Source organism: Mus caroli, unplaced genomic scaffold, assembly GCF_978045245.1.
Source record: "Mus caroli unplaced genomic scaffold, Mus_caroli_1 scaffold_2, whole genome shotgun sequence".
Classification (NCBI taxonomy): domain Eukaryota; kingdom Metazoa; phylum Chordata; class Mammalia; order Rodentia; family Muridae; genus Mus; species Mus caroli.
In genome coordinates this window covers 130,146,932-130,170,912 of record NW_028227257.1, presented here as the reverse complement: position 1 = coordinate 130,170,912, position 23,981 = coordinate 130,146,932, and the positions used below count along the sequence as shown (strand labels likewise).

General features: G+C 39.3%; 2 pseudogenes; one reads left to right on the top strand and one right to left on the bottom strand.

Moving 5' to 3' along the window:
- The first annotated feature begins 7,584 nt into the window (after positions 1-7,584).
- LOC147005924 (uncharacterized) overlaps positions 7,585-23,981 on the top strand; it is a 41,553-nt pseudogene continuing 25,156 nt past the window's right edge.
- LOC110305900 (ubiquitin-conjugating enzyme E2 variant 1 pseudogene) lies at positions 14,636-15,052 on the bottom strand (annotated as a pseudogene).

Here is a 23,981-nt window from a genome sequence, read left to right as displayed (position 1 = left end):
AGCTGGAGCATGGCAAACATGTTTCTGACAGGCCTTGCCCATCTTTCTCACTCCCTCTGCCTTGCTAAAAACCATTAGATTACATTATGAAAGCTAACCATCAGGGTCTATTCTTTTAATTGGCCACTTACTTCTCCTGAGACTGACTATCAAAGTCCAGCTATCAAAGTGTTAGTCTCCTTTGGCTCATCAATTACAATTAAATACCTCATCATAACTTAACGTAGGTCATTGTAAATCTTCATAAAATGATGTATTAACCATGAGAGGTATGAAGAATCTTCTTTCCTATATCACATGAAAAACAAAGGTATCTATGTCTGAAGAATAAAGTTATCTCTATAAAATAAACTTTAAAGAGATAGGGAAGAAAATACTCATCATTTCAACCATGCAAGGGTTTAAGAGAAAGTAGTGTCCAAAAGGAAGGAGGCTCTCAAGAGATTTCCAACCAACTAGGAGCTTTATCATGGTCCTCTAGGCTGAGAGCGAGGAGGATATGCATGTATGGTGTTTATAAAGCCTCTCTGTCTGAAGTAATATTTGCATAGATGTCTGGACAGATTATTAACACCAGCCAGCTATATGACCACACCTGAAAGCCACCTGCTTGTTACAAGATGAAAGGTCTTTCAGACAAGCAAGTTAGTCACCAGCTACTGCAATTCCTCTTTCTCACCGAACAACAATGAGGAAGGGTTAGCATTTGTTTTACCATTAAGCAAACAAAAGAAAATAGGTCAGAGCCCTAAATCATACACTTTATATGAAGGCTCTCCAAACAGTGACTAAGTAAAAGCAAAATTAGTATAGATAATAAGAACCTGATATATGTTTTAAGGCCGATGTGCTTTCAAAAGTTACTGTTACCATAGCCTAGACCATAGATTCAAATGGCAAAATTTTGAGCCAAGAACTGGCTATTGAAAGTCAAAATGTGTCAGCATATAGTAATCACGATCACAGACAGTAATAGCTGCAGGTGAGTTCTTATTGGCAAGTCACTTCTACTACTCACCCATGGCCTCCAAGCTTGAGGAGGCTATGCAAGAAGTATGGTCAATAATAATTATAAAAATGGAAAATGCATATTTAAAATTATAATATGGCCATATACTCCCAGAATAAGACAAGAATTCTCCAAAGAAAAAGAATGATTAAGAACTCAAAAGAAAACAAAAACCTCACCATACTTAAACAAGATATAGGCAGTGCATAAGCTTCAAGAGCAAGTGGGAAAACACTGGGTGCTATTTCCTCTAGCGACTTCAGATCTGAGATTTTTTTTTTTTTTGTTTTAGTAAGGCCTTTGAGTTGTCTTGAGTTGTTTTGGGGTAGGTGGTTGGGAGGTGGGGCTCAGGGTGAGAACTGTAGATATAGCGTAACTCTCTCATATATGGGTACCTGGTTTTTCCAGGACCATTTGGTGATGAAGATACCTTTTCCCCGGTGTGCGTCTGTGATTGGGTGGCTGTAGTTATGCTCTGTAATTTCTGAGCCCTATTCTTTTCTATCCCACTCTATCCAATATTACTCCACCCCATTGTATTCTCAGTACAATACAGTTTTTGTTGCTATGGTTTAATATCACTTGCAATCAGGTATTATAACTCCAACAGTGTTCTTTATGCCTATCATTGATTTGGCTGTTTATGGGTCTTTTGTGCTTTTATGTAAATTTTCAAAAATCTTTTTCCAATAGTATGAAAAATGCTGTTAGAATTTTGGTGGGGATTGTGTGGAAACTCTAGGTTATACACTAGATAATAAAGATAATATAACCTCGCTAATACAGCCATTTGGAAAATAATAAATTCAATAGGGTAATACTCTGGGGAGATTATACCATGCTGCAAAATTATTTATTTTTATTTTGAGATAGGCCTCACTGTGTAGCTCTGTCTGGTCGTGAAATTTGAGGCAATTCTCCTGCTGTAGCTTCCTTCCCAGAAGCTATCATTACAAGTGTGCATCATAATGTTTGGCCATGGTGAGAGAAAAATATCCAAACCAGATCAAAGGGAACTTAGAAACAAGAAAATATGATCAAATAACATGAAGGTTTTTGAAACTGAAAATTATATAGCTATCAGGGCTATTTAAAACAATAAAAATAGAACAAATGTTATTGTAAATGTTCTGAATAGAAAAAGAATGATCTGGCAACCCTGCGCTCCCGCTACCCCGGTGCTGATCTGGCCATCAAAACAATCATCCATCCTGACCAAGTAGGTTTCATCCCAGGGATGCAGGGATGGTTCAATATACGGAAATCCATCAACGTAATCCAGTATATAAACAAACTCAAAGACAAAAACCACATGGTCATCTCCTTAGATGCGGAAAAAGCATTTGACAAGATCCAACACCCATTCATGATAAAAGTCTTGGAAAGATCAGGAATTCAAGGCCCATACCTAAACATGATAAAAGCAATCTACAGCAAACCAGTAGCCAACATCAAAGTAAATGGTCAGAAGCTTGAAGCAATCCCTCTAAAATCAGGGACTAGACAAGGCTGTCCACTTTCTCCATACCTATTCAACATTGTACTTGAAGTCCTAGCCAGAGCAATTCGACAACAAAAGGAGATCAAAGGGATACAAATTGGAAAAGATGAAGTCAAAATATCACTCTTTGCAGATGATATGATAGTATATATAAGTGACCCTAAAAATTCCACCAGAGAACTCCTAAGCCTGATAAACAGCTTCGGTGAAGTAGCTGGATATAAAATTAACTCAAACAAATCAATGGCCTTTCTCTACACAAAGAATAAACAGGCTGAGAAAGAAATTAGGGAAACAACACCCTTCTCAATAGTCACAAATAATATAAAATATCTTGGCGTGACTCTAACTAAGGAAGTGAAAGATCTGTATAATAAAAACTTCAAGTCTCTGAAGAAAGAAATTCTAGAAGATCTCAGAAGATGGAAAGATCTCCCATGCTCATGGATTGGCAGGATCAACATTGTAAAAATGGCTATCTTGCCAAAAGCAATCTACAGATTCAATGCAATCCCCATCAAAATTCCAAATCAATTCTTCAACGAATTAGAAAGTGCAATCTGCAAATTCATCTGGAATAACAAAAAACCTAGGATAGCAAAAACTCTTCTCAAGGATAAAAGAACCTCTGGTGAAATCACCATGCCGGACCTAAAGCTCTACTACAGAGCAATTGTGATAAAAACTGCATGGTACTGGTATAGTGACAGACAAATAGACCAATGGAATAGAATTGAAGACCCAGAAATGAACCCACACACCTATGGTCACTTGATCTTCGACAAGGGAGCTAAAAACATCCAGTGGAAGAAAGACAGCATTTTCAACAAATGGTGCTGGCATAACTGGTTGTTAACATGTAGAAGAATGCGAATCGATCCATTCCTATCTCCTTGTACTAAGGTCAAGTCTAAGTGGATCAAGGAACTTTACATAAAACCAGAGACACTGAAACTTATAGAGGAGAAAGTGGGGAAAAGCCTTGAAGATATGGGCACAGGGGAAAAATTCCTGAATAGAACAGTAATGGCTTGTGCTGTAAGATCGAGAATTGACAAGTGGGACCTCATGAAACTACAAAGCTTCTGCAAGGCTAAAGACACCATCAATAAGACAAAAAAAACCACCAACAGATTGGGAAAGGATCTTCACCTATCCTAAATCAGATAAGGGACTAATATCCAATATATATAAAGAACTCAAGAAGGTGGACTCCAGAAAGTCAAATAACCCCATTAAAAAATGGGGCTCAGAACTGAACAAAGAATTCTCACCTGAGGAATACCGAATGGCAGAGAAGCACCTGAAAAAATGTTCAACATCCTTAATCATCAGGGAAATGCAAATCAAAACAACCCTGAGATTCCACCTCACACCAGTCAGAATGGCTAAGATCAAAAATTCAGGTGACAGCAGATGCTGGCGAGGATGTGGAGAAAGAGGAACACTCCTCCATTGTTGGTGGGATTGCAAGCTTGTACAACCACTCTGGAAATCAGTCTGGCGGTTCCTCAGAAAATTGGACATAGTACTACCGGAGGATCCAGCAATACCTCTCCTGGGCATATATCCAGAAGATGTCCCAACCGGTAAAAAGGACACATGCTCCACTATGTTCATAGCAGCCCTATTTATAATAGCCAGAAGCTGGAAAGAACCCAGATGTCCCTCAACAGAGGAATGGATACAGAAATTATGGTACATTTACACAATGGAGTACTACTCAGCTATTAAAAAGAATGAATTTATGAAATTCCTAGCCAAATGGATGGACCTGGAGGGCATCATCTTGAGTGAAGTAACACAATCACAAAAGAACTCACACAATATGTATTCATTGATAAGTGGATATTAGCCCAAAACTTAGGATACCCAAGATATAAGATACAATTTGATAAACGCATGAAACTCAAGAAGAATGAAGACCAAAGTGTGGACACTGTGCACCTTCTTAGAATTGGGAACAAAACACCCAGGGAAGGAGTTACAGAGACAAAGTTCGTAGCTGTGATGAAAGGATGGACCATTTAGAGACTGCTGTATCCAGGGATCCGTCCCATAATCAGCTTCTAAACGCTGACACCATTGCATACACTAGCAAGATTTTGCTGAAAGGACCCAAATATAGCTGTCTCTTGTGAGACGATGCCGGGGCCTAGCAAACACAGGAGTGGATGTTCACAGTCAGCTATTGGATGTATCACAGGGCTCCCAATGGAGAAGCTAGAGAAAGTACCCAAGGAGCTAAAGGGATCTGCAACCCTATTGTTGGAACAACATGATGTACTAACCAGAACCCTGGAGCTCTTGTCTCTAGCTGCATATGTATCGAAAGATGGCCTAGTCGGCCATCAATGGAAAGAGAGGCCCATTGGACTTGCAAACTTTATATGCCCCAATATAGGGGAATGCCAGGGCCAAAAGAATGGGAATGGGTGGGTAGGGAAGTGGGGGGCGCTATGGGGGACTTTTGGGATAGTATTGGAAATGTAATTGAGGAAAATATGTAATAAAAATATATATAAAAAAAAAAGAAAAAGAATGATCAAATTCCAGACTTTGAATTTTAATTTTTTTCTTTTCATTATTTTTCAATTTGTATTGAGTACATTTTAAAATAAGAGTCATTTTTACTTTCAAAACAAGGCCCATAATTTTTTCAGAAGCCTTAATGTCAATTTCTGTTTTCAACTTGTAATTCAAACATAGAGGATATATCCATATATGTGTTACCGTAGCCTCAATCAGGACTCTGTCTAGGTCTACTTGGGCAAAGCTATCTTTTCCTGGTCAAATGAATAGTATTTACTTATGACTTTGGTGGGGGATATAACACACCATTATTTCTTCCCTTACAAATTAATCTAGCTGGAACTGTCAATCACCTGGCTTAGAGACTGACTCTCAAAAGGACAGATACATTTAAAGCCTTGCTAAAAAGATGAATTTTTCCCTTAGTGAAAAAGCACACGTTTTCCTTCCTAGTATCCCTGCTACCAGAAAGTTCTGTTAGGTCTTTTCACTGTTCAGAATTCCGACTTGGAAAGGACTAACTTTTCCTTTGTCTTCTCTTTCATATTTTGGCCAAAGTATAAGTGTGCCTCCTCTGGCACTTTGGGCGTCTTAATTCTTTCTCTGAAGCTACCTTCTTTTTGCCCTGTGGTTGGTCATCAAACCTCTGAGCCTAAATCAAGAGTGTAAGCCTTCATTTCTTTCTCCTGTCCTCCTCCTCCAGACAGCTACTGAGTTCTACAGCTTGCATGCTTGAGGTTGAGACGAGGGGTTCTTTTACATTCTATAAATTGTTCTCAAGCTTCCTTCTAAATCTGATCTTAGTTTTTTTTTTAATTAAGGGGACTAAGAATCCTGACAGGAAACCCCAGTTCCCTTAATAACAAGGAGATTCTCTAGGTGAGATTCCTCGGAACTTCTGGGAGCACATGTCTGTATGTCAGATCTATTACATACACATGTGTATGCCCACATGTATGGGTATCCACATTAGTGTTTTGCATGGAGGCCATTTCCTGGCACAGAAGGAATTTGGGAGCATCCAAATAAAACTAGTGGATACACTATGTTCTATTTCTTATATTTCATGGTTGCTGACATGGGCTTATATATGCATGCTTGTTCTTTGCATAGGTAGACACTAAAATTATTTATAAGACCATCACAATGTTCAGTGTTTTTAGGTGTTGGATTGTAGGATTTATTTCTATACATTTTAAGCTAATATGAATATTTTGAAATTGAAGTAGTTTAATAAGCAAATCAACTTACATTGCTGGACAAATGGAAATAAATATTGGTGGTTCTTAAGAAATGTTCTGTCTTGTTTTCTTTGCACATGAAAATTTGCTGAGGTGAATTAGGTAATTTACCTGGTTCCCTGGCGTCCGAAAAGAATGCTTTTACATAGGGTGAAGCAATGAATCACACAGCAAACAAGTCCATTAGAACTCTGCTCAGAAACCTTCCACTTTGCTCTAATTTTTGTTCTTAAAAAAAAAATGTAGCAAGAAATGCTTTAGCTGATGTGAATAGGCAAGGCAGTTTTTCCCACTGTGCAATGCCAAAATTTTTATGAAATCTCCTCAGGCCAATCAATTTGTTCTTTTCACTTACACTGTACCCTGGTTTGCAGTATTATTTACTAACTAGATTACAGTCTACTGCTCTTTCCAACAGTCCCCCAGCCCCTTTCCTTTGCTTGCTTGCTTGCTTGCTTGCTTGCTGACATGTGGATTTCTTTTCTTCCAGCAAGCTAGTAGCTCATTCATTCAGATTTCAGGGTGGAGAAGAATAGCTACATAGCAATCTGAAAGCCACAGGCCAGTGTCAAAGGTGTTTCTTAATCTCTTTCACAAATGATTATAACAACGGAGAAGTGAGTCAAGGGCAAGCAATTGCCTTTCCAGGAAGGAATTTATCGTCCACTCGGGTTGAAGAGAAATCCAGCCCAGTGGGAAAGATTATATATATATTTTATCTTAAATCTGAAAGACTAAAAGAAACACAAAAAGAAATGTTTAGCATTGTTCTGTGAATATTTCAGTGTAGCCTCATTAGGGAACTTGCATTTGCCATGAACTAGAGTCCCAAGAAGGCAGAAAAATGTTTATATGGAAAAAGACCTAGCTTGATTTAATTTATAATGTCTTCTCTGGAGTATTATCTTTCATTATGTTTTGTTTTGTTTTTGCTATTGTTTTATTTTAGATGATCTTGTACAGAGTTAGGCAGTCCTGTCTGATGAAACTTTACCTCCCTTGGGAATAGAAGAAATGATGCTGAAATTCCTCATACAAGGGTGGGAATAAATATTTTATTCCAATGATATCACTTTTATGGAGAATAAATATTCTTAAAAAGTGGCATGCATTTAAATATAAATATGCCTACATAGTAACTGCTTTCTAATATTTAAAATTTGGTCTCTTTTGAATGTTGTTTTTTTTTTCCAAAATCAGAATGGAATTTGTTTGTGCTTCACATCTTCATTGACCCACCTTCTTCATCAGTCATTATTGATTCTGCACTGGGTTTAAGCAATCCATCCCAAGGCAGCACAATGGAGCTAGCCCTGATGGTGAGGGTATGGGTAAGCCTTATCTGATGGCACGAGTGTGGGAGAGCTGACTCATCTGCCATAGGCCATAGGGTGGCTGGGCATAGAGGTGATGCCCTCAGCCCCTGCCCCTTGATCAGATAGAAAGCTTAACAAACATTTATGCATGAAGGTTGATCGAAAGGATAAGGAACACCCAAGTGTGGATATGCGTTTATCAAGGGAGAAGCATGTTTGTGGGGCATAGTAACATGTCATTTTGGTGACTCTCAAGCAAGTTATGTCTCAGTTGCTATGAAACATTTCCCTCCTTTTGATAGGTGAGCCTCTGAAGGTGCCTTGAACAGGATTACAATTGATCAGGTACAACTAATGCTCAAGGGTATTGAGGCACATTTTTTACTGTGAATGCAGATCTTGTGAGACTCCTCAAAAAGTGTAGGTTTATAGCTAGAAAGTCTTTACTTATCATTTATTGCTACCTGTTGTTCTCTCTCTTTTTTTTTAATATATTTATTTAGTTAGTTTATGTAAGTATATTGTAGCTGTTTTCAGACACACCACAAGAGGGCATCAGATCCCATTATAGTTGGTTGTGAGCCACCATATGGTGGCTGGGAATTGAACTCAGGACCTCTGAAAGGAAAGTCTGTGTAGTAAACCTCTGTGCCATTTCTCCAGCCCCTGCCACCTGATGTTCTTAAAAGCATCTTTATATAAAAGAAGTCGTGTTTCTGTATGTGAAATCTTTAAGCAGTCATTAATTGTACTGGAATTCTCTTTTAATGTTTTCATTTATTCCTTAAGAATTTCATACATACGTATTTAAAACATATTTAGCTCTTACTCCTCACAAAACTCTTCACAGATTGACTCATGTTTTCTTTTTCTTTTCCCCACTTAGTTCAATTAGTGCTACCCATATAGGCATGGTCATAGCACCAGCCACTAAATCATTAAGAAAACTGATTCTCCTCCTCTCAGCTGCCATCCATAGTCAACGTAGTCACTCCTCAGCTAGGAGTGAGGCTTCATGAACTCACCCCCATCTTTACTGGAATGTTTACTGGTCAGTCATCCACAGCTGTTGTGAGTTCCTGGGTGCTGGTGTCCTGTCATGACCATAAGACGCTGTTTAACCCTGGTTCTCATCTCCCTTTGGCTCTTACATTTTCTGTGGTGTTTCCTGAGCCATGGGGATCAGCATATATCAATAGCTGATGTATGGCTGAGCACTCCATAGACAGTTATTCCCTGCCTTTTGACTAGCTGGGAGTGCTAGGTCCCAAAGAAAATCAGGATAAATAGCCAACTGGAATGCTGATTAGCATATGAAACTGGATGCTGGCCACCAGGATCTCTTAGCACCTTGAGTGTCTGTTACAGAGTCCTGGTTCCTCTCAGCCATTCTCACCTCCCAACCCCCACATTAAACCTCTCTGGACTCTGAGTTCCCCTTCCCTTCTCCAAGCTTCTCTTTTATTTATATAACCAAGCCATTCTGGCCACAAGCTCTCTTGGTTCTCTTCGTCCTCTTGATTTCCTTAGCCTCTTGGTTCTTCTCCCTCTCCTGGTCCCCTCTCTTATACCCCCTTTTCTTCTCTCCTTCTCTTGCCCCCACCCCACTTCTCTCAGCCTGGTCTGTTCTGCTGGCCATGTTCAGTCTGAACTCTTCCAAATGCATCTGTTGGTTCTCTCCCTCTTATCTACAATAAAAGCCTCACCCATCCCTTAAAATGGTCATGTCCTGGTTTTCACTCAGTGAGCCCTGTTATGAGCTGTACATTGTACAAACACGCTTCTCTGATGATAATGGAGAGATGTTCTAATCTGTGAGTATAGGAATACATATTTAGAAGGCAGTTTGAAACTGTTCAGCTAGCAAAGAGGTAGTAGGTTCATCTCAGAACTGTGAGTTCCTCGGCGATTAGTTGGGGGATCAGATTTAAAAAAAACAGGCATGAGTTCCCTTCTGTGGCATGGGGCTTACATCAAATCAGAAAAATAATTGGTTAATTTCATGTCTCTATCGCACCCAGGGTGTCGTGATTTGAATAGATTTGGCTCCCATAGACTCTGTGTTTCAATGCTTGACCCACAGGGAGTGGCACTATTAAGAGGTGTGGCCTTCTACAAGTAGGTGTAGCCTTGTTGGAGGAAGTGTGTCATTGTAGGGGTGGGCCTTGAGATCTCCTATGCCTAAGCTCTGCCCTGTGTGGAATTAGAGCCTTTTCCTTGCTGCGTGTCAAAGACAGCTGATCCCTTCTGCTGCATGTGGATCAAGATGTAGAACTCTCAGCTCTTCTAGCACTGTGTCTGCCTGCACTCTGCCATGTTTTCTGCCATGATGAGATTGGACTGAACCTCTGAACCTGTAAGCAAGCCCCAGTTAAATGTTGTCCTTTGAAAGAGTTGCCTTGGTCATATTGTCCTTTCACAGCAGTGAAGCCCTAACTAAGACACAGGTGTATACCTTAGCTAGATGGCTGTTATTATAATTTGCAAGATAGTGAGCTGGCTAAGACTGTTCATGGCTTTCTCCTGTAGAAGCCTGTGCAGCGCCATCTGGTGCTGTGAAAGCCGGCTAGGTAGGAAGAGGCTTCCAAGTTTGTACCAGCTTGATTTCTCTAAGTCCCATGGCCAGAGTGCGTGCTGTCTTGAACAAAAGAGTTTTATGATCAAGTTCTGATGACCAACCAAGAGCAATGGCAAAACTGTGTATTGTTTGGGTTTGGGGGAGGAGCGCTGTGTATGTAACTCGTGAGTATGTGCTTCAATGTACTCAGAATTTGGAAACATGTCAATAGAGAGTGTGGCATATTCTTTCTCAGACACAATGGGGCATCTCACTAACAAGCCTGTCCTGAGGGATGAATTACTACCTTCCAGAATACACTTGGGCTTGACTTCATGACTTTTTTTTCTATGTAATGGGAACCCAGAAGCCCTGAAAGGCTAAATGTAACATTTCTCTCCTGTGGAACCCAGTGTTTACATCTCACATAAACAACTACTTCTGTGCCTTCAAAACATCCATACAACTGGTTCCTGATATATTTTCCGATTCATCTTTGAAGTTTTTCTTGTCATATAAATAAAGAGTTAGGACAGATGAGGCTGTGTATGCCTTTATTTGCAAAATCAGGGGCACAAAGACAGTAGTATCACTGTGAGTTCAAGACCACTCTGGTCTATATAGAGAGTTCTGGGCCAACCATTTCACTATAGGGAGACTGTTAAAAACGGGGTGGTGATTTTGCTGAAAGGACCCAGATATAGCTGTCTCTTGTGAGACTATACCAGGGCCTAGCAAACACAGAAGTGGATGCTCACAGTCAGCTATTGGATGGATCACAGGACCCCCAATGGAGGAGCTAGAGAAAGCACCCAAGGAACTAAAGGGAACTGCAACCCTATAGGTGGAACAACAATATGAACTAACCAGTACCCCGGAGCTCTTGTCTCTAGCTGCATATGTATCGAAAGATGGCCTAGTCAGCCATCACTGGAAAGAGAGGCCCATTGGACACACAAACTTTATATGCCCCAGTACAGGGGAACGCCAGGGCCAAAAAGGGGGAGTGGGTGGGTAGGGGAGTGGGGGGTGGGTATGGGGGACTTTTGGGATAGCATTGGAAATGTAAATGGGGAAAATACCTAATAAAAAAAATTTTTTAAAAAATGGAGTGGCATCTGTAGCTTATGTTTTGATTCTAAATTTGTGTAAAGGATTTGTCTTCATTTTTTTTAATTTCAACAGAAACAATTTGTATTCAGCTGGGAAACTCTGGACAGGAAAGGTGATGGACTGACAATGCCTTTAGAAGGAAGTTAGGATGTGGGAGCTGCTGATAAGAACGTTCCAACAACCGACACTGGTACTTGCGACTTTGGGAGTGCCGGGGAACAGATCTGCAGATGGAGTCTTCCACTCCTAAGGCTGTTGCCGCTCCCTTTCGTGTCTATGACACAGTAAGCCTGCCACCCAGGCTTGCACACTTGGGAACTGTCTCCACTGCACAGCATACAGTCTGATGCTGGAGAGCTGCTCTCCTCTTCTTCTGCTTTCCATATTGTGTCCCCTAATCCTGACTGAACACAAGCCACGGACGAATGCACTTCACACAGAGTTTCTCTTAGTGTACATGACACCCCCCTCCCCATTTTCTGTCCCTTCTTATAGTTCTTTGTGTGGTGCTAGGGATCCAATCCAGGGCCTGTATTATCAGAGGGAAACAATCTGAGTTGCACCCCAACTTTAGAGACCAGCTTCCCTGAGTAAATCGAACCACTTATTAATTAATTAATTAATTAATTTCATGGAAAGAGTGCTTCGCAGCCAACACCCACCTCCCCTTGTTCATTTGACAGTCAGATGACCCAGAGGGTCATCAGGCAGATGCTGTGGGTGTTTTCTACTTCAGCTGTTTAGGTGGTCTCAGTCTTTCTTTCTCTTGCATTGGTATTCGTCTGAAGGCACCTAAAAGATCGGACTCCAACCAGCAGCCCGCCAAAAGGACTCAGAAAGCACTGGGTTTCTTGAAACTGTAAAAATCTATGTGCAGTGTGACAGGGTCACCAACACTGCTGAGTTATTACCAAGGCAGGAAACCCAAAGGGGTGGTAGTAACACTGTCTTCTAAAGCTATCTTTTGGCGCCTTTGTCCCTGGGAAGCCAGCACACCATCTGGCGGGTAGGCACAGTGCCACTAAACAGATGGGACCAAGTGGAGAAGGATCTGCCACCATGTGCTGCTCTCCACCCTGGTCCACATGGGGTTTTCAGTAGAAAGCAGTCAGCCCTTCGCACCGCACGCTTTAGTTTCTCATGAAAGGAGATGCTATTCTTTTCCATGAGGAAAACAGACAGAGACTTCCTCTTTGGAAGCGGGCCCTCTTCCTGGAGCAGACGCTGCCAGATTTTATACAGGCTATTCCCACAGTTTTCATAAACCGACTTTTTATTAATTCTTTTCCAAAACTGCTTACAACAGCCTAATTTTTAGAATCTTAATTCAGTACTCATAAAGAAGCTTTTGAGTATGATTTAAAAACAAAATAGTTTGAGAAAAATCTCTTTTTATTTGGATTGAGGATGAAAAACCTGGCAGTTATTTGTGGCTTGGAAAAGTGTTAGTGGGGCACTTTAATTCAGGAATAATGGTACATATTATGATCCAAAGAAGTCAGTTTCACAATTCTTGCCCTCAAGAAACTAGCCAGCATGTCTGGGAAGTAGAACACACACCTAAATGACAATAGTCTTCTCCCATTACAAGATATTGGAATCAACATTTCATCTCCTATGATAATAATTATAATAAAGCAATTTGAAAATACAGGAATATAGAAGGAAAATGATAAACAGTTTTATGAGCTGACCTGGAAGGTCACACTTTTTGGATAAACTAGGCTGCCAGCTAGGTCTTAGGATACACCTGTCTCCATCCACCAACGCCTAGGTTGTAGAAAGGAGAAGCCATGCCCAGATTGTATGTGGATACTGGGGATTTGAATGAAGGTCCTCATTTTGTTCATCAGTGCTGTGCCCACTAAACTGTCCCTCATCCCCAGAAATTAAATTTTTTCTTCTTAAAAATATGTGTATATGTATGTATATTGTACATGAGTAAACCATAGAGACCAGAAGAAGGCATAGATTCCCTGGCGCTCGAGTTACAAGCATTGTGAGCCTCCCAAGATGGGTGCGGATGACCAAAGGCAAATTCACTGGAACAGCAGCAGACCCCCTGAACTGCTAAGACATCTCTCCATTTCTTTATTATTGCTTTCAACATACGTTAATGCAAATAAAGCTATCATAAACATATTTGTAAATGGAGTTGTCTCTGCTTTTACAATTTTTTTTTTCAACACCACGCATTGCTTTTATTTTACTGGGCATCCACATTTCATCATTCAGTGGTCCTAAGGAGGGTGGGGGTCGTGGCAAGGAGCCAGGAGGCAGGGCCCATCCATCTAAAAACACAGTGGCACAGAACTCCTCCAGGTCCCTGTCGAGAGTCTGAGGAAGCAGCAACACTGAAGCCTGTCAGGCTCCACATCTCATCTGATGGGTGGCCAGGATAACACAAAAGCTCTGTTCAAATTTCTTCAATGTATAAATTCAAAACGATGGGAAAAGGAACCATCTAAGAACCAGTGTGTTTAGGCTCCTCGCGCATCGACTTTCTCTAGGCACAAAGGACCCTGAGCTCCGGCATGTCTGAGTGGCCCTGTGACTGCTCTGTTCACCTGGAATCCTGAGCTCAAAGCTCATTGGCTGAGATCAGAAGAGCTGAGGGCCAGGACTCCCTTCCTCAGGCTTGTGGCAAGTGAGCAAGTGTGGTCCTGAGCTAAGTGAGGGAGGTCAGGTTCTCCCATCCTCATCTGATGGTTTCTGGGCACAGCAAGTATTCGTAGTGATGGACAGCAAGGAAGTTGAGGAGGAAGCGGGGAAGCAGCTCTGCTTGATAAAGGTGAAGAGGCAGGAAGTCCTGAATACCTCACCTGAGGCCAATTTCAGAGAGGGGTAGGGGGAGTTACAATCTAAGCTTTGACCAAGGGTTCCTTTGGAAGAGTGGGGAAGAAGATAGCAGAGGCACAGCCAAAGCCCCCCTCCCCGACTCCCCATGGCTAGCAGTAGTCCTGTGGTGCTACCTGAAGCCTTCCCATCTAAGTGCCCCGCGCAGCTGTGATAGGAGAGCGAGGCAGCCAAACCCAGGCCGTGTGTCAGCAGCAGGTGATTCACAGTTGGTTTTTGGTGCTCACAGCTCCTAAAGGAAACCAATTTGAACATACCTCCTTGATCGCAGAAGTTCAACTAAGCAGACAGCGGCTACGTTTGGCGGCAGATGTTTCACTGCACAGAGGAAGACGTTACAGAGCACAATTTAGGTATTTCAAAAGACCAGTGTTTCAGTGTCTCAGGATGAAGTCTGAGTGGGGCTACCTCTTCAGTACGTTGAAGTCTACAGATATGTGGAGAAATTTTTTCTTTCACTGCTGTGGAAAATCCAGAGTTGGTTATGATCGGGCAGAGGAGTTATTTGGGCTAATTGGCCTTACTGTTTCCTGGTGGCTGCCATAGATTCTCTTTTGACATTATCAAGCTCCTGCCGGACAATTTTGATGCTGTGGGAATCCTTGCACTTTGCCAGCACTGCAGTGGCTCTGGATCCACTACTCCATTTGAACTCTTCGCACTGCTCACGACTCTTGTTATAAATTTCACAGATGGAGTGCTTCTCGGTACGTAGGCTCACATTCTGTTTTAAGGCTGTGTATTAGGTTTTATAAATTGTTCTCGGAGGCCTAATCATCATCTCTAACGATCTTGTGTCATGTCTCCGGCCTCCTCTAGACCCCAGCAAACTGTGCCATTGCCTAACCCTTTCTGGCCTTCTGCCTGCTCTTCCAAAAGTCAGAAATTTCCAGGGCCTTTTGCTCCCAAGCCTGTTGTTGCTGCCATCTTGCATCTGTGTCGCTGACCTGTAATTTTCTTAGAAAACATTCATAGAGGCATAGTTTCAGTATTAAAATGAGTTTTTTAAAAAAGTCTTTTTTGTTGTTGTTAATTATTGATCTAGGGCATAGAGAGATGTTTCAGTGGTCAAGGGTACTAGCTATTCTTCCAGATCTGGGTCCCAATTCCAGCATCCACATGATGGCTCACAACTATCTGTAATTCTAGTTCCAGGGGATCCAGCATCCTAATCTGGCCTCTGCAGACACCAGGCACTTACATACTATACCGATATACACATACAGGCAATATATCTATATTAACACATTTATTTTTTTAAAAAAAGAAGCTTGGTACATGATAAAATATCTTGTTACATAATTATTAAGTATATAATTTATTTCCCATAATTTGTGAGACATTTTCATTCTCAAATATCCCTTAACATTCACAACCTCCATGATAGAAGAGACATTTTAAACTAATTTAATTGGAAAGATCACCAGGAGAGTCGGTAGTGATTAAAATTCAAGGATCATGTCTTGCCTTGGACTTTTCTTCAGATTTTCTTACATTCACTACTTTTTCCATGACTCGTTTAGATTAGATATATTTGAAGGAGACAATACTTACTTTTCCATCTATTTTTAAAAATTCAGTAGTGTGGTTTACTTGTAGATAAATAATTTACTTCCAATTGGCTCTGGTGCCGTCTTTCATCTCTATGTGAACTCATTATCTTCTATCTCCTAAGCTAGCCTTCTTTACAACTTCCTATAGACCGAGCCTATGGCTAGTGTTATGTAATCTTGTTGGAAGAAAAGAAAATTACAATTGGCTGTAGTGATTTGCATAGCTAATTTCCAATGGTTGTAGTAATTTATATCCTGGTTAGCAAGCTTCCTGGACAAGGGAGTTATAAGTCTACTCTCATAAACTATGTTATCTTCAACTTGGTGGCTTTGAAGCATAAATCCACTAAAAGGTTGGGAAATGGACAACAATGAGAGCTCTTGTGTATTCCAGCTCAAGTCTGAGTTTTATTTTTTGTATCTCAGGGTTTTCAATAAATAAATAAGTTGGATTTATTTATTCAAATAATGAAAAATTTGGATTTGATTCACTGGTATCCTTTTTTGTGAGGTTTCTCTGTGTGTTGTGTGATGACTCATTTTCTCTCAGTTATAAGATCTTGAAGTAAGAGTCAAATCTCACTCAATATAGTTTCCGAACTGCAGACTCACTACAAATACTCCTGGAGCAGGTTAGGTCCTTACATTTGATAACATTTTTCTCCTGAGGACAGAAAGAGAGGAGAAATGTTCCACCCATGAATGCTTCATGTTCCAAAGCCAACTCTTCTTTTATTGTTGTTTTTGCATGTAGTTCTAAGTCATCACCAGACTACAAAGATATTCAAACAGTTTTTATACAGAAGTATTACAGATGAGCTGTTTACAATAACTTATCTTTTTTTCTTGCTAGATGAGATTTACACTGTTCTTAGTATTTTGTTAATGCTTAGAATGCCGGCTCTCAGATTTACCCTGCTTTTGCTTGGAGCCATTTGGGGTGTATATATTATTTATTCCAGAGATTAACGTGTTGAAAAATACAATTGGTGATTTAAAAATTTTTTTTCAGTAGCACCAAAACCCCATCATGCTACACAATAATTATGGCAGAAAATATAATTTGATGTTTTGTTTTAATTACAAGAACCATATTAACTGAAAATCAGTTAAGTGATCATTAATAGACTATAAAATCTTGGGGGAATGGAATAAAATATAAGGCATTGCTTATTTCTCCAGTGGGGTGAGTTTATACTGGTTATTACTCTCCCATGGCAGCAACAACTACCAGTTTCCATTTTTAATCACCCTGACAGAATAGCTCCCCGAGGCTCCGTTCCTGAAATGTATCAAAAATATACTTTTGCCAGTGGGAAAGAAGATGTTTGTTCACATGCTTGTATTTGCATGAGCAATCTTAGAATGCATTGTAAGTGACTGAGAATATTGAGTTTATAGCCTCTTAGAATGTGAAGTCAGATACCTTCCAAGAAGAGGGAAGAGACTGAAACATGGGTTAATAAGGACATGCACATGTGTGTGGACCAGCAGCATCAACTTCCTTCCCAGCTGTGTGCTGTCACTGATGATGACTCATTTCAAAGGAAACTGAGAGAGGGTCCTGCCTGAGTAGTAGTGCATCCTCTATTACAAGATGGTGAAACTTCCCTTTTCAAGGACCTGTTCACGTTTGTGTAAGGATTGGCTTCATCCCCTTATAAAGGGTTTTGTCATTCTTTTCTTTTTTTTTTTTTAAAGATTTATTTATTGATTATATGTAAGTACACTGTAGCTGTCTTCAGACACTCCAGAAGAGGGCGCCAGATCTCGTTACGGATGGTTGTGAGCCACCATGTGGTTGCTGGGATTTGAACTCTGGACCTTCGGAAGAGCGGTTGGGTGCTCTTACCCACTGAGCCATCTCTCCAGCCCTTGTCATTCTTTTAAAATAAACTTTGGTGAAAGCTTTGAACAGTTTCCTTGAGTGTTAGTCTTCACATCCCAGGGAAGCTCTTGTCCAAGGTTGTGCTGTAGTGAGTTCCAGGATTTACAAGGTTCGTGATGGAAAAAAGGTATGCCAACAAAGAGACATATATACATCCTAAGTACTAAATTAGAAATAATTAAAATTTAATTATATAGTTGAGAGTAACTAAATATAACATATTTGTTCCAAAGAAAATTCAACAGCCAAACAAAGGAATGATCTGCAACGTAAATAAATCACTTCATAAAAAGTGAATTCACATAATGTGAATTCACTTGTATAAATTTGGAAAATAGTAACAGTGAATGAGTGATAGAATTACAAATAAAAAGTATGAAAGATTAAAAATTCAGGTTATTTCTGGATCATAATACTACCATGATAGTCAATTTTTAAAATTCTTTGTGTGTTGGAGGGGGGGGGGCATGCCATAGGTTTATACAGGTGTGTGTGTGTACAATTTTGTGTGTGCATCTGTGTGTATGTGTGTGTGTATGTGTTTGTGTGTGCACGTGCTCAAGATAAAGTGTGTTCTACTACTGCGCTATATGCATGCCAAAACACCTTAAGATTCTTGATTAAAATCAACAGCAACAAAATAATATATTCTTGAATAATTTAAAATAATGTATAATATAATGGTGTGTGAATAATGAAAAGTACTCCTGTGAACTAGATTTAGAAGTCAAGTATAATTTGTTGTGGAAAACAACAAAGAACTCTGGCCTCTTCTGATATCAATTTCTGATGTATAGATATAGATATACTTTTTTTGAGACAGGATTTCACTATATAGCTCTACCTGGTCCTGGAACTCATTATGTAAATCAGGCTGTCCTTGAACTCACACAGATTTGCCTGCTTCTGCCTGCCAAGTGCTAGGATGAAGGCATGTGCCACCACCCCCAGCAATATTCTGATATTTAATTTAAAAATAATTCATAGCCTTTACTGTATGACAGGAGGACTGTTGGGTTCAGGTCAGGTCTTGAATCTAATAGGAACTTATATGGAGCAAATGCAGAGTTAACATTTTTGCTGTTAATTGAAACAGAAACCCCTAGTGTTATTCATTTTAATGAGGTGCCACAGGATGTTCAGATGCATGAATACGTGATCCAGTGTCCAACACGGGGTTAGACATATTCAAACTCTCAAACATTATCATTTCCTTATGGTTCATTCAGTACTTCCTGGACTCCTCATTTTGATTCTGCAAATATGGATTTATTGGACATGTGTGTGTAGAACGTTGGAAGAGGGGTATATCTGAAGCTTTTAGATATGCTCTGACCTCTCCACAGTTGAATCTATAACTAACTTTTCATGGTTCAATTGTAAGTGAATTTTTACCTGTGTGTAGAAAGAAATGGCTGCTCACCATGTGACTTTTGATTATAATGCTTCTGGGAAAGCAGACACCCTAGACTTATAATTGATCAATATATTAATGGATTATTTTCTGAAGTCAATTTTGTGAAAACTACTCTGCTAAAGAATCGATCTTTAAATTGGAAAACACATTAAACAAGGCAAATATCCAAGTCTGTTAGTATGTTTCAGAAAGTGTTAGTGTTTTCCTCAGATGATTAAATGCAACAGTATTATAATAATACTGTTCAATTCATTGAAAATTACCCAGCACTGAGTACTTTAATCTGCTTTGAATTATGGCCTATTCTTTTCTACTTCATTTCAGTGATGCATAAAATGGTATAAATTTGGGGATACTATGCAATATTTGGATGCATAAACATATTGTATAAAATCAAATCTAATTAAACATTTACCTTTTAAATAATTATTCTTTAGCATAGCAAATACATCATATATATATATATACATATATATATATATTTAAATAAGTAGTGAACAAAACATTTATTCAGTACAGTCAATAGCAATAGTATTTTAAACATTTTTGAAAATGAAGTGGTAGGTAAATCTGGCAAGTTGGTTACTTACTACTTTGATGCCTTTGACTGACTTTTTTGATTGATTAGCCTGCTTGATTTTGGCAGGATCAGACCAAGTCCATGAGTCCATGATGCTTTATAGCAGGATAGAGTGCTAGAAAGTCCGTGTGGGGAAGGGAAAAGTTTCAGACAAAGGGCGTTGGGACTTTTAACTTACAGAGTCTACAGGGCTGGACGGGACCCACACTAACCAGAGCCTTTAGCTAGGGGTCAGCTTGCTTAATGAGTGCAAGGAAATAGGCAGCCACACAAACTCAAGGGGAAGAACCATGTCCTTCCTTTGGTGGTCACATCTTGCTGACTCAGCATGATGGGACAGAGTAGGGAAAGTTTAGGTTGTAAAACATCTGCATTCTATACGCCAGAGAACTGATTTGTTGATTCAGTGTTCTTCATCGAGCTATACTTCAAAACCTTCAGATCTTGAGCTATTGCAAGTAATGGTTGACTTGAGATGTCTTGCATATAGCATCTTATATACATGATCTTTGCATATCTATATGAAAGTTGTTCATGTATTCGCATCATATGAGTCTCTACATGAGTATTGTTCATGTATTTGCACATAGCTAGTTGAACATGCCTTTAGCCAGACCTCTGGCTATCATTTTTTCAGATCAATTATCTCACATTAGAAAGGATGAAGGGGGAGAAACTAGTGAGCTTAAAGTGGATGAAATGTGAGCACAAGATGCCCATGCCTGTAATCCCAACACTTGAGGGGCAAGAGGGACATGAGTTGGACGACTTAAGGAGATCTTGTCTCAAAAAAAGATAGAAAATTCAATAGTTAGAAACATAGGCACAAATCAACGTAGTGCAAAATAAGCAGTAAAATTGGAGTGATTCTCGGCTTCAGAGATCATTCATGTGCCCGTGGGACTATAAACACCTGTATGTATGTCTACACATAGTTGTGATGATACAAATGAACTTAAATATGGAGAGGCCAGTGATGCCAGTTGGTGGTTTACAGATGTGTGAGCTGAAGGGAGTAATATAGGTAATGATATTCTTTTAACAATTGTGATTTTAGTAATAAAAACATTTTAGGTTTTATTATGGCTTTTTTTCCCCAAATGAATGCATTTCAAACAAAACTTTATTGCTGTTGCTTTTCTTCGCCTCCCTTTCTCTGCCACTTCTTCCTTCTCATACCAGCCTGCTTAGACGTTGGGTTCTTCCTTTTGATATCATCCACAGAAATTGTTATTCTCCCCTTGTTGTCTCCAACGTTAGAAGATGGGATCTGGCCAGGCAGTGTGGTGGTGCACACCTTTAATCCCAGCGCTCCTAGGCACAGGAAGGAGGATCTCTGTGACTTCCCGGTCAGCCTGATAAACACAGATCCAGATTAGAAGTGGGTCTTCCCACGTCACATTATTTAATTAAGGGGAAAAAAGTCCTAATAAGTGTGCCCAGCCATTCAGTTTTAATTAATTTCAGTTGTAGTCAAATTGATAACAAGAATAGTCATCAAATTATACAATACTGAATATTCAGCAGTGAAACATATATACAAGTAGCATTGTACAGACAGGTGGTATTTATGGATAAATATGAATATATATACATATAAAAACAATTAATGGTAAAAGAGGTCATGAATTTTAACACCAGCAAAGAAGGACATAGAAGTGCTTAGAGGAAGAAAGGGGATGGGAGAAATGATGTCATATCTTAAAAATCTCAACAATAAAAGATAAATGTTTTAAGAAGTCTTAGAAAACAAAGCACTTTTAATGATTTAATATGTAAAGAATGTGAAATCTCCTCTCATAATTTTATTCAGGTTACATATCCAAATAATATTTAAGGTATGATTAAATGTGTTTCTGGAATATTTAATAAACCATTTAAAAGTTTAAACAACTGGTCCTTTCTGTTTCTTCTTTGGAGAGCTGTCTGTCTGTGTCATTGGGTCATTGTTGAGGCAGCTTTGCCCTTTGGTGGTAAGTATTTTAATTCTTTACATGTTCTCAGGATCAGCCACTATATTAGGTATGGCTGGCAAAGGCTTTCTCCCATTCTGTAGGCTAGCTTTTCTCTACGACATTTCCTTTTCTGGAAGAATTTTTTTTTTAATCAATTACAGTCCCAATAGTTGACTCTTATTCAGAATGTCATTGCCTTCACCTGCAATTTGAAAAGTCTTTTACTTTTCCCACTAGCAGTCTGAGCACTTCATGTTTTAAATCTTTCACTTTGAATTGTTATTAGTGCAGGGTGAAAGATGTGGTCCTCATTCACTTCTTTTGATGGGTATGCAGTTTTGTCAGCACCGTTTGTTATCTTATCCAGTGTGGGCCTTTGACACCACCGTCAAATATTGGATGCCATAGGAGTGTGAGTCTACTTCTGCATCTGATATTCTGTTCTTTTGGACTGTGCATCTATCTTTATACCAATGACGTGCTATGTTTTACAGTGTGGCTCTATAGGACAATTTCAATTTAATCATTTTGACTGTATTTCTGTATCTTTCTGCATACAAAAATGCCCGTTTATATTACAATGTATGTTTTAGTTTACAAATTTTAAATATACTTTCATGTTGCTGAACAAAGAATATAAGAACTAATAAACTATTTAAACATATACAGCTAGACAATTTTACACCAAGATTAATTGTATATCTCAACTGAGAGAATAAATGTAGTGAGGCAGAAGGAGAAGTAACATAAGTTGCCAAAGTCTGTTTTTAGTATTGGTGTGCCAAAATACCATCATCACGCGATGGGAAACAATATGTAAAAAACATTTATTTGAAATACAAAAGGCATTCATAGACATAGATCAGTAGTAAGGAAAAATATGAACAGAGAAATATACAACCAAACCAAAGTTTATCCAAGTTTTTATAAATAATTAAAAATATTCCCCAGATAGAAGATACTGGGTTTTGTTAATATTTAATGGATTAAAGGGTAGAACAGTGAAATCATATTTTAAGCCACAGTTTGCCAAAGATGGAAAATAATGCTGAATTTGGAAGTAGATCTTGAAAAATGAGTGCCTTCCTAAACACTGACAGGTATAGAAGACGTATACACGTGATGAAATTGTTTTAGAACAGCTTTATAAATACAGAAACATGCAAAGGCAGTTCAGAGTTTCCACGTGTGTATTCCCAGTTACTCCTTTTGCCAGAAACTTAAATTAGCTGGTACACTTCATACAATTATAACATTGCTACAAAGAGGCTAAGAGTATATTTTAATCAGAGTGCCTGAATTTTGCCTACTGCTCATTAGATCTGGTCCAGGACCCCACCCAGGATATTACATCACAATTAGTTGTAACAAACCTGTATGTTTTTCTTCATTCAGACAACTACCAGGGCTTTCCCATTCTGATAGCTTCATATGCTACCAAGATTATTGTTCCAATGTTTTGAAGACTGTTTCTTCAATGGCATTTGGCTGACAATTTCTTTTTTCATGATTAGACTATATTAGAAGGAATAGCAGAGAAATTTCCTTTGCTGCGACACATTACCTACATCAGTAGACATAAAGAGACCCTTGTCGTTTTAATGCTGATCTGGAAGATCTCTTTATTCCTCTCTCTTTACTCCATGCTGTAAGGTCCATACACTTCCACACAGCGTCCTTTGAAAAATAGTCACCCCATGGAGCCTGCATGTAGAGATTTAGAAACTATGCTGGATAGAAAAGTATCCCCAAGAGCTGTTTGAATTTCTCTTGTAATCTTTGTAGTTAAGTGCTTGGTTGTTGTTGTTGTTGTGTGGTTTGCTTTTGTTTTTGTTTTCTTTTATTGTTGTTGTTTTTATGGTTGGTTTTAACATCAGCTTTCCATATGTTGGATCATCTGACTAGGAAGCCTCCCTTGAACACCTGTCCTGACTGCCTTGCTTTTTTTCTTTTGTTTTCTTTTAAGTTTTGCCTTCTCTCAGTGTTGTGGTATGAAGATGATAGGCAAATAAAGGGGAAAACTGGTCAGCACTTTGCCATTTTCTATGGGACTTCAGTTTAAAATATAGTTTCAATCAAATACTGACTTTGACTAAAAATATGTAACATCAGTTATGTTACATCTGTTACTGTTCTATTGCTGTGAAGAGATACCATTATCAGGGAAGCTTACAGAAGAAAGCGTTAATTGGGGGCTTGCTTACAGTTTTAGATCATCATGGCTGGAAGCATGGCAGTATGGCTCTGGAGCAATAGCTGAGAGCTTACATCCTAGTCGGGAGGCAGGTGTCAGAAAAAAAAAAAAAATACAAGACCAGGCCTAGAGTGGAATTTTTGAAACCTCAAAGTCCATCCTCAGTGACATACCTCCTCCAACAAGGCTCTAACCCCTAATTCTTCCTAAACAGTCTACCAACTAGCAAACAAACATTCAAATATATGAGTCTATGGGGAACATCCACT